Genomic DNA, 10,970 nt, shown 5'->3' with positions numbered 1-10,970 from the left:
ATTGATTTGAAGCTAAATCACGAGTATCGCCCGAATTCGAAGCTAAACCTTCTACATCGCATTGATTTAAAGCTAAATCATGTGTTTCGCTTGTATTTGAAGCTAACTCGTTTGTTTCGTCTGCATTTGAAGCTATATCACTTATATCGCAAGTATCTGATGCTAAATCATTTGTTTCGCATGGATTTGAAGCTAAACATTCTACATCGCATTGATTTGAAGCTAAATCATGTGTTTTGCTTGGATATGAAGCTAACTCGTTTGTTTAGACGCATTTGCAGCTATATCACTTATATCGCAAGTATATGATGCTGAACCATTTTTTTCGCATCGATTTGAAGCTAAACCTTCTACATTGCATTGATTTGAAGCTAAATCAAGAGGTTTGCATGGATTTGAAACTAAACCTTCTACATAGCATTGATTTGAAGCTAAATCATGTGTTTCGCTTGGATATGAAGCTAACTCGTTTGTTTAATCTGCATTTGAAGCTAATCACTTATATCGCAAGAATCTGAAACTAAATCATTTGTGTTGCATGGATTTGAAGCTAAACCTTCTACATAGCATTGATTTGAAGCTTCATCATGTGTTTTGCATGGATTTGAAGCAAACTGGTTTGTTTCGACTGCACTTGGAGCTATATCACTTATATCCCAAGTGTTTGAAGCTAAATCATTTGTGTCGCATGGATTTGAAGCTAAACCTTCTACATAGCATTGATTTGAAGCTTCATCATGTGTTTTGCATGGATTTGAAGCTAACTGGTTTGTTTCGACTGCACTTGAAGCTAATCACTTATATCGCAAGAATCTGAAACTAAATCATTTGTGTCGCATGGATTTGAAGCTAAACCTTCTACATAGCATTGATTTGAAGCTTCATCATGTGTTTCGCATGGATTTGAAGCTAACTCGTTCGTTTCGCCTGCATTTCATGCTATATCACATATATCCCAAGTGTTTGATGCTAAATCATTTGTTTCGCGTGGATTTGAAGCTAAACCTTCTACATCGCATTGATTTCAAGCTAAATCATGTGTTTCGCTTGAATTTGAAACTAAACATTCTACATCGCATTGATATGAAGCTAAATCATATGTTTCGCTTGTATTTGAAGCTAACTCGTTTGTTTCGTCTGCATTTGAAGCTATATCACTTATATCGCAAGTATCTGATGCTAAATCATTTGTTTCGCATGGATTTGAAACTAAACCTTCTACATAGCATTGATTCGAAGCTTAATCATGTGTTTTGCATGGATTTGAAGCTGACTCGTTTGTTTCGACTGCATTTGAAGCTATATCACTTTTATCGCAAAGTATTTGAAGCTAAATAATTTGTATCCCATGGATTAGAAGCTAAACCTTCTCCATCGCATTGATTTGCAGCTGAATCATGTGTTTCGCATGGACTTGAAACTAACTCGTTTGTTTCGCATGCAGCTGAAGCTATATCACTTATATCCCAAGTGTTTGAAGCTAAGTCATTTGTGTCGCATGGATTTGAAACTAAACCTACTACATAGCATTGATTTGAAGCTTAATCATGTGTTTTACATGGATTTGAAGCTAACTCGTTTGTTTCGACTGCATTTGAAGCTATATCACTTATATCCCAATTGTTTGAAGCTAAATCATTTGTCTCGCATCGATTTGAAGCTAAATCATGTGTTTCGCTTGGATATGAAGCAAACTCGTTTGTTTAATCTGCATTTGAAGCTATATCACTCATATCGCAAGTATCTGAAGCTAAATCATTTGTGTCGCATAGATTTGAAACTTAACCTTCTACATCGCATTGATTAGGAAACTAAATCATGTGTTTCGCTCGGACATGAAGCTAACTCGTTTGTTTAGTCTGTTTTTGAAGCTATATCACTTATATCGCAAGTATCTGATGCTAAATCATTTGTTTCGCATGGATTTGTAGGTAATCTTTCTACATCGCATTGATTTGAAGCTAAATCATGTGTTTCGCTTGGATTTGGAGCTAACTCGTTTGTTTCGTCTGCATTTGAAGCTATATAACTTATATTCCAAGTGTTTGAAGCTAAATCATTTGTTTCGCATGGATTTGAAGCTAAACCTTCTACATCGCATTGATTCCCAGCTAAATCATGTGTTTCGCATAGATTTGAAGCTAAGCCTTATACTTCGCATCGATTTGAAGATAAATGATGTGTATCGCATGCGTTTTGAAGCTAACTCGTTTGGTTCGTCTGCATTTGAAGCTATATCACTTTTATCGCAAGTATTTGAAGCTAAATAATTTGTATCCCATGGATTAGAAGCTAAACCTTCTCCATCGCATTGATTTGCAGCTGAATCATGTGTTTCGCATGGACTTGAAACTAACTCGTTTGTTTCGCATGCAGCTGAAGCTATATCACTTATATCCCAAGTGTTTGAATCTCAATCATTTGTGTCGCATGGATTTGAAGCTAAACCTTCTACATCGCATAGATTTGAAGCTAAATCATGTGTATCGCTTGGATATGAAGCTAACTCATTTGTTTAATCTGCATTTGAAGCTATATCGCTCATATCGCAAGTATCTCAAGCTAAATCATTTGTGTCGCATGGATTTGAAACTAAACCTTCTACATAGCATTGATTTGAAGCTTAATCATGTGTTTTACATGGATTTGAAGCTAACTCGTTTGTTTAGTCTGCATTTGAAGCTATATCACTTATATCCCAATTGTTTGAAGCTAAATCATTTGTTTCGCATCGATTTGAAGCTAAATCATGTGTTTCGCTTGAATTTGAAGCTAAACCTTCTACATCGCATTGATTTGAAGTTAAATCATGTGTTTCGCTTGTATTTGAAGTTAACTCGTTTGTTTCGTCTGCATTTGAAGCTATATCACATATATCGCAAGTATCTGAAGCTAAATCATTTGTATCCCATGGATTAGAAGCTAAACCTTCTCCATCGAATTGATTTGCAGCTGAATCATGTGTTTCGCATGGATTAGAAGCTAAACCTTCTACATGGCATTGATTTGCATCTAAGTCACGTGTTTCGCATGGATTTGAAGCTAAGCCTTCTATTTCGCATGGATTTAGAGCTAAATGATGTGTATCGCATGGATTTTGAAGGTAACTCGTTTGATTCGTCTGCATTTGAAGCTATATCACTTATATCTCAAGTGTTTGAAGCTAAATCATTTGTTTCGCATGGATTTGAAGCTAAACCTTCTACATCGCATTGATTTGAATCTTAATCATGTGTTTTGCATGGATTTGAAGCTAACTCGTTTGTTTCGACTGCATTTGAAGCTATATCACTTATATCCCAAGTGTCTGATGCTAAATCATTTGTGTCGCATGGATTTGAAACTAAACCTTCTACATAGCATTGATTTGAAGCTTAATCATGTGTTTCGCATGGATTAGAAGCTAAACCTTCTACATGGCATTGATTTGCAGCTAAGTCACGTGTTTCGCATGGATTTGAAGCTAAGCCTTCTATTTCGCATGGATTTAGAGCTAAATGATGTGTATCGCATGGATTTTGAAGGTAACTCGTTTGATTCGTCTGCATTTGAAGCTATATCACTTATATCTCAAGTGTTTGAAGCTAAATCATTTGTTTCGCATGGATTTGAAACTAAACCTTCTACATCGCATTGATTTGAAGCTAAATTATGTGTTTCACTTGGATATGAATCTAACTCGTTTGTTTAATTTGCTTTTGAAGCTATATCACTTATATCGCAAGTATCTGAAACTGAATCATTTGTTTCGCATTGATTTGAAGCTAAACCTTCAACATCGCATTGATTTCCAGCTAAATCATGTGTATCGCATGGATTTTGAAGCTAACTCGTTTGTTTCTCCTGCATTGGAAGCTTTGTCACCTGTATCGCATGTATCTGATGCTAAATCATTTGTGTCGCATGGATTTGAAGCTAAACCATCTACATGGCATTGATTTGAAGCAAAATCGTGTGTCCCGCAAGGATTTGAAGCTAACTCGTTTGTTTCGCATGCACTTGAAGCCATATCACCTAAATCCGAAGTGTTTGAAGCTAAATCATTTGTTTCGCATGGATTTGAAGCAAAACCTTCTACAGCGCATTGATATTAAGCTAAATCATGGGTTTCGCTTGGATTTGAAGCTAAACCTTCTACATCGCATTGATTTGAAGCTAAAACATGTGTGTCGCACGGATTTTGAAGCTAAATCGTTTGCTTCGTCTGCATTTGTATCTATATCCCTTATATCCCATGTGTTTGATGCTAAATCATTTGTTTCGCATGGATTTGAAGCTAAACCTTCTACAGCGCATTGATATGAAGCTAAATCATGTGTTTCGCTTGGATTTGAAGCTAAACCTTCTATATCGCATTGATTTGAAGCTAAAACATGTGCATCGCACGGATTTTGAAGCTAAATCGTTTGTTTCGTCTGCCTTTGAAGCTATATCACTTATATCCCATGTGTTTGATGCTAAATCATTTGTTTCCCATGGATTTGATGCTAAACCTTCTACAGCGCATTGATTTGAAGCTAAATCATGAGTTTGGCATGGATTTGAAGCTAAACCTTCTACATAGCATTGATTTGAAGCTAAATCATGTGTTTCGCTTGAATTTGAAGCTAACTCGTTTGTTTAGTCTGCATTTGAAGCTATATCACTCATATCCCAAGTGTTAGATGCTAAATCAATTGTTTCGCATGGATTTGAAGCTAAACCTTTTACATCGGATTGATTTGAAGCTTAATCATGTGTTTCGCATGGATACGAAGCTAACTCGTTTGTTTAGTCTGCATTTGAAGCTATATCACTCATATCCCAAGTGTTAGATGCTAAATCAATTGTTTCGCATGGATTTGAAGCTAAACCTTTTACATCGTATTGATTTTAAGCTAAATCATTTGTTTCGCATGGATTTGAATCTAAGCCTTCTATTTCGCATGGATTTAAAGCTAAATGATGTGTATCGCATGGATTTTGAAGCTAACTCGTTTGATTCGTCTGCATTTGAAGCTATATCACTTATATCCCAAGAGTTTGAAGCTAAATCATTTGTTTCGCATGGATTTGAAGCTAAACCTAATACATCACATTGATTTTCAGCTAAATCATGTGTTTCGCATGGATTTGAAGCTAAACCGTCTACGTCGCATTGATTTGAAACTAAATCATGTTTTTTACTTGGATTTGTTGCTAACTCGTTTGTTTCTCCTTGCATTTGAAGCTATATCACTTATATCGCAAGTATCTGAACCTAAATCATGTGTTTCTCATGGATTTGAAGCTAACTCGTTCGTTTCGCCTGCATTTGATGCTATATCACTTATATCCGAAGAGTTTGAAGCTAAATCATTTGTTTCGCATGGATTTGAAGCTAAACCTTCTACATCACATTGATTTTCAGCTAAATCATGTGATTCGCTTGGATTTGAAGCTAAACCTTCTACATCGCATTGATTTGCAGCTAAATCATGTGTTTACATGGATTTCATGCTAACTCGTTTGTTTCCCCTGCATTTGAAGCTATATCAGTTATATCGCAAGTATCTGATGCTAAAACATTTGTTTCGTATGGATTTGAAGCTAAGCCTTCTACCTCGCATGGATTTAAAGCTAAATGATGTGTACCGCATGGATTTTTAAACTAACTCGTTTGATTCGTCTGCATTTGAAGCAATATCAGTTATATCTCAAGTATCTGATGCTAAATCATTTGTTTCGTATGGATTTGAAGCTAAACCTTCTACGTGGCATTGATTTGAAGCTTAATCATGTGTTTTGCATGGATTTGAAGCTAACTCGTTTGTTTCTCCTGCATTTCAAACTATATTAATTATATCGCAAGTATCTGATGCTAAATCATTTGTTTCGCATGGATTTGAAGCTAAACCTTCTACATCGCCTTGATTTGCAGCTAAATCATGTGTTTCTCATGGATTTGAAGCTAACTCGTTCGTTTCGCCTGCATTTGATGCTATATCACTTATATCGCAAGTGTTTGAAGCTAAATCATTCGTTTCCCTTGGATTTGAAGCTATACCTTCTACATCGCTTTGATTTGAAGCTAAATCATGTGTTCTGCATGGATTTGATGCTAACTCGTTTGTTTCTCCTGCATTTGAAGCTATTTCAGTTATATCGCAAGTATCTGAAGCTAAATCATTTGTGTCGCATGGATTTGAAGCTATACCTTCTACATCGCATTGATTTAAAGCTACCTCGTTTGTTTCGCCTTCACTTGAAGATATTTTATGCATATCGCAAGTATTTGAAGATATCCCATTTATTTCTCATGGATTTGAAGCTAAGCCTTCTACTTCGAATTGATTTCAAGCAAAATCATGTGTTTTGCATGGATTTGATGCTAACTCGTTCATTTCGCCTGCATTTGATGCTATAACACTTATATCGCAAGTATCTGAAGCTAAATCATTTGTTTCGCATGGATTTGAAGCTAAAACTTCTACATCGCAAGTATCTGAAGCAAAATCATTTGTTTCGCATGGATTTGAAGCTAAACCTTCTAGATCGCATTGATTTGAAGCTAAATCATGTGTTTCGCTTGGATTTGAAGCTATACCTTCTACATCGCTTTGATTTGAAGCTAAATCATATGTTCTGCACGGATTTGATGCAAACTCGTTTGTTTCCTCTGCATTTGAAGCTATTTCAGTTATATCGCAAGTATCTGAAGCTAAATCATTTGTTTCGCATGGATTTGAAGCTATACCTTCTACATCGCTTTGATTTGAAGCTAAATCATGTGTTCTGCATGGATTTGATGCTAACTCGTTTGTTTCTCCTGCATTTGAAGCTATTTCAGTTATATCGCAAGTATCTGATGCTAAATCATGTGTTTCGCTTGGATTTGAAGCTAAACCTTCTACATCGTATTGATTTGAAGCTAAATCATGTGTTTTGCATGGATTTGATGCTAACTCGTTTGATTCGTCTGCATTTGAAGCTATATCCCTTATATCCCAAGTGTTTGATGCTAAATCATTTGTTTCGCATGGATTTGAAGCTAAACCTCCTACATCGCATTGATTCGAAGCTAAATCATGTGTTTGGCTTGGATTTGAAGCTAAACCTTCTACATCGTATTGATTTTAAGCTAAATCATTTGTTTCGCATGGATTTGAAGCTAAACCTTCTACATCACATTGATTTTCAGCTAAATCATGTGTTTCGCATGGATTTGAAGCTAAACCGTCTACGTCGCATTGATTTGAAACTAAATCATGTTTTTTACTTGGATTTGTTGCTAACTCGTTTGTTTCTCCTTGCATTTGAAGCTATATCACTTATATCGCAAGTATCTGAACCTAAATCATGTGTTTCTCATGGATTTGAAGCTAACTCGTTCGTTTCGCCTGCATTTGATGCTATATCACTTGTATCCCAAGAGTTTGAAGCTAAATCATTTGTTTCGCATGGATTTGAAGCTAAACCTTCTACATCACATTGATTTGAAGCTAAATCATGTGTTTACATGGATTTCATGCTAACTCGTTTGTTTCCCCTGCATTTGAAGCTATATCAGTTTTATCGCAAGTATCTGATGCTAAAACATTTGTTTCGTATGGATTTGAAGCTAAGCCTTCTACTTCGCATGGATTTAAAGCTAAATGATGTGTACCGCATGGATTTTGAAACTAACTCGTTTGATTCGTCTGCATTTGATGCAATATCAGTTATATCTCAAGTATCTGATGCTAAATCATTTGTTTCGTATGGATTTGAAACTAAACCTTCCACGTGGCATTGATTTGAAGCTTAATCATGTGTTTTGCATGGATTTGAAGCTAACTCGTTTGTTTCTCCTGCATTTCAAACTATATTAATTATATCGTAAGTATCTGAAGCTAAATCATTTGTGTCGCATGGATTTGAAGCTAAACCTTCTACATCGCATTGATTTAAAGCTACCTCGTTTGTTTCGCCTTCACTTGAAGATATTTTATTCATATCGCAAGTATTTGAAGATATCCCATTTATTTCTCATGGATTTGAAGCTAAGCCTTCTACTTCGAATTGATTTCAAGCAAAATCATGTGTTTTGCATGGATTTGATGCTAACTCGTTCATTTCGCCTGCATTTGATGCTATAACACTTATATCGCAAGTATCTGAAGCTAAATCATTTGTTTCGCATGGATTTGAAGCTAAACCTTCTACATCGTATTGATTTGAAGCTAACTCATTTGTTTCGCTTGGATTAGAAGCTAAACATTCTACATCGTATGGATTTGAAGCTAAACCTTCTACGTCGCATTGATTTGAAGCTATATAATATGTATCGTATGGAGTTGAAGCTACAACGTTTGTTTCGTCTGCATTTGAAGCTATATCACTTATATCACAAGTGTTTGAAGCTAAATCATTTGTTTCGCATGGATTTGAAGCTAAAGCTTCTACATCGCAAGTATCTGAAGCAAAATCATTTGTTTCGCATGGATTTGAAGCTAAACCTTCTACATCGCATTGATTTGAAGCTAAATGATGTGTTATGCATGGATTCCATGCTAACTCGGTGTTTTCCCTGCATTTGAAGCTATATCAGTTATATCGCAAGTATCTGATGCTAAATCATTTGTTTCTCATGGATTTGAAGCTAAACCTTCTACATCGCCTTGATTTGCAGCTAAATCATGTGTTTCTCATGGATTTGAAGCTAACTCGTTCGTTTCGCCTGCATTTGATGCTATATCACTTATATCGCAAGTGTTTGAAGCTAAATCATTCGTTTCCCTTGGAGTTGAAGTTATACCTTCTACATCGCTTTGATTTGAAGCTAAATCATGTGTTCTGCATGGATTTGATGCTAACTCGTTTGTTTCTCCTGCATTTGATGCTATTTCAGTTATATCGCAAGTATCTGATGCTAAATCATGTGTTTCGCTTGGATTTGAAGCTGAACCTTCTACATCGTATTGATTTGAAGCTAAATCATGTGTTTTGCATGGATTTGATGCTAACTCGTTTGATTCGTCTGCATTTGAAGCTATATCACTTATATCCCAAGTGTTTGATGCTAAATCATTTGTTTCGCATGGATTTGAAGCTAAACCTCCTACATCGCATTGATTCGAAGCTAAATCATGTGTTTCGCTTGGATTTGAAGCTGAACCTTCTACATCGTATCGATTTGAAGCTAAATGATATGTATCGCATGGATTTTGAAGCTATCCCGTTTGATTCGTCTGCATTTGCAGCTATATCACTTATACCACAAATGTTTGAAGCTAAATCATTTGTTTCGCATGGATTTGATGCTAACTCGTTTGTTTCCCCTGCATTTGAAGCTATATCAGTTATATCGCAAGTATCTGATGCTAAATCATTTGTTTCGCATGGATTTGAAGCTAAACCTTCTACATCGCATTGATTTAAGGTAAATCATGTGTTTTGCATGGATTTCATGCTAACTCGTTTGTTTCGCCTGCATTTGATGCTATATCACTTATATCGCAAGTGTTTGAAGCTAAATCATTTGTTTCGCATGGATTTGAAGCCTAACCTTCTACATCGCATTGATTTGAAGCTTAATCATGTGTTTTGCATGGATTTGAAGCAGAATCCTCCTACATCGTATTAATTTGAAGCTAAATCATTTGTTTCGCATGGATTTGAAGCTAAAACTTCTACATCGTATTGATTTGAAGCTAAACCTTCTATATCGTATTGATTTGAAGCTAAGTCGTTTGTTTCTTCTGAATTCGAAGCTATATCACTTATATCGAAAGTATCTGAACCTAAATCATATGTTTCGCATGGATTTGAAGCTAAACTTTCTACATCGCATTGATTTGAAACTAAATCATGTTTTTGCTTGGATTTGTTGCTAACTCGTTTGTTTCTCCTTGCATTTGAAGCTATATCACTTATATCGCAAGTATCTGAACCTAAATCATTTGTTTCGCATGGATTTGAAGCTAAACCTCCTACATCGTATCGATTTGAAGCTAAATCATTTGTTTCGCATGGATTTCAAGCTAAACCTTCTACATCGCATTCATTTGCAGCTAAATCATTTGTTTCGCATGGATTTGATGCTAAACCTTCTACATCGCATTGATTTGAAGCTATCTCATGTGATTCGCTTGGATTTGAAGTTAAGCCTTCTACTTCGCATGGATTTAAAGATAAATCCTGTGTTTCGCATGGATTTGGAGCTAACTCGTTCGTTTCGCCTGCATTTGGTGCTATATCACCTATATCGCAAGTATCTGAAGATGAATCATTTGTTTCCAATGGATTTGAACATAAACCTTCTACATCGTATTGACTTGAAGCAAAATCATTTGTTTCGCCTGGATTTGAAGCTAAATCATGTGTTTTGCATGGATTTGATGCTAACTCGTTCGTTTCGCCTGGATTTGATGCTATATCACTTATATCGCAAGTATCTGATGCTAAATCATTTCTTTCGCATGGATTTGAAGCGAAACCTTCTACATCGCATTGATTTGCAGCTAAATCATGTGTTTCGCATGGATTTGAAGCTAACTTGTTCGTTTCGCCTGCATTTGATGCTATATCACTTATATTGCAAGTGTTTGGAGCTAAATCATTTGTTTAGCATGGATTTGAAGCTAAACCTTCTACATCGTATCGATTTGAAGCTAAATGATATGTATCGCATGGATTTTGAAGCTGCCCATTTTGATTCGTTCGTCTGCATTTGCAGCTATATCACTTATATCACAAGTGCTTGAAGCTAAATCATTTGTTTCGCATGGATTTGAAGCTAAACCTTATACATCGTATTGATTTGAAGCTAAATCATGTGTTTCGCTTGGATTTGAAGCTATACCTTCTACATCGCTATGATTTGAAGCTAAGTCATGTGTTTTGCATGGATTGATGCTAAACCTTCTACATCGTATCGATTTGAAGCTAAATGATATGTATCGCATGGATTTAGACGCTACCCCGTTTGATTCGTCTGCATTTGCAGCTATATCACTTATATCTTAAGTGTT

Source organism: Megalopta genalis, unplaced genomic scaffold (genome assembly GCF_051020955.1).
Source record: "Megalopta genalis isolate 19385.01 unplaced genomic scaffold, iyMegGena1_principal scaffold0183, whole genome shotgun sequence".
NCBI lineage: Eukaryota > Metazoa > Arthropoda > Insecta > Hymenoptera > Halictidae > Megalopta > Megalopta genalis.
This window is presented reverse-complemented; position numbering follows the sequence as displayed.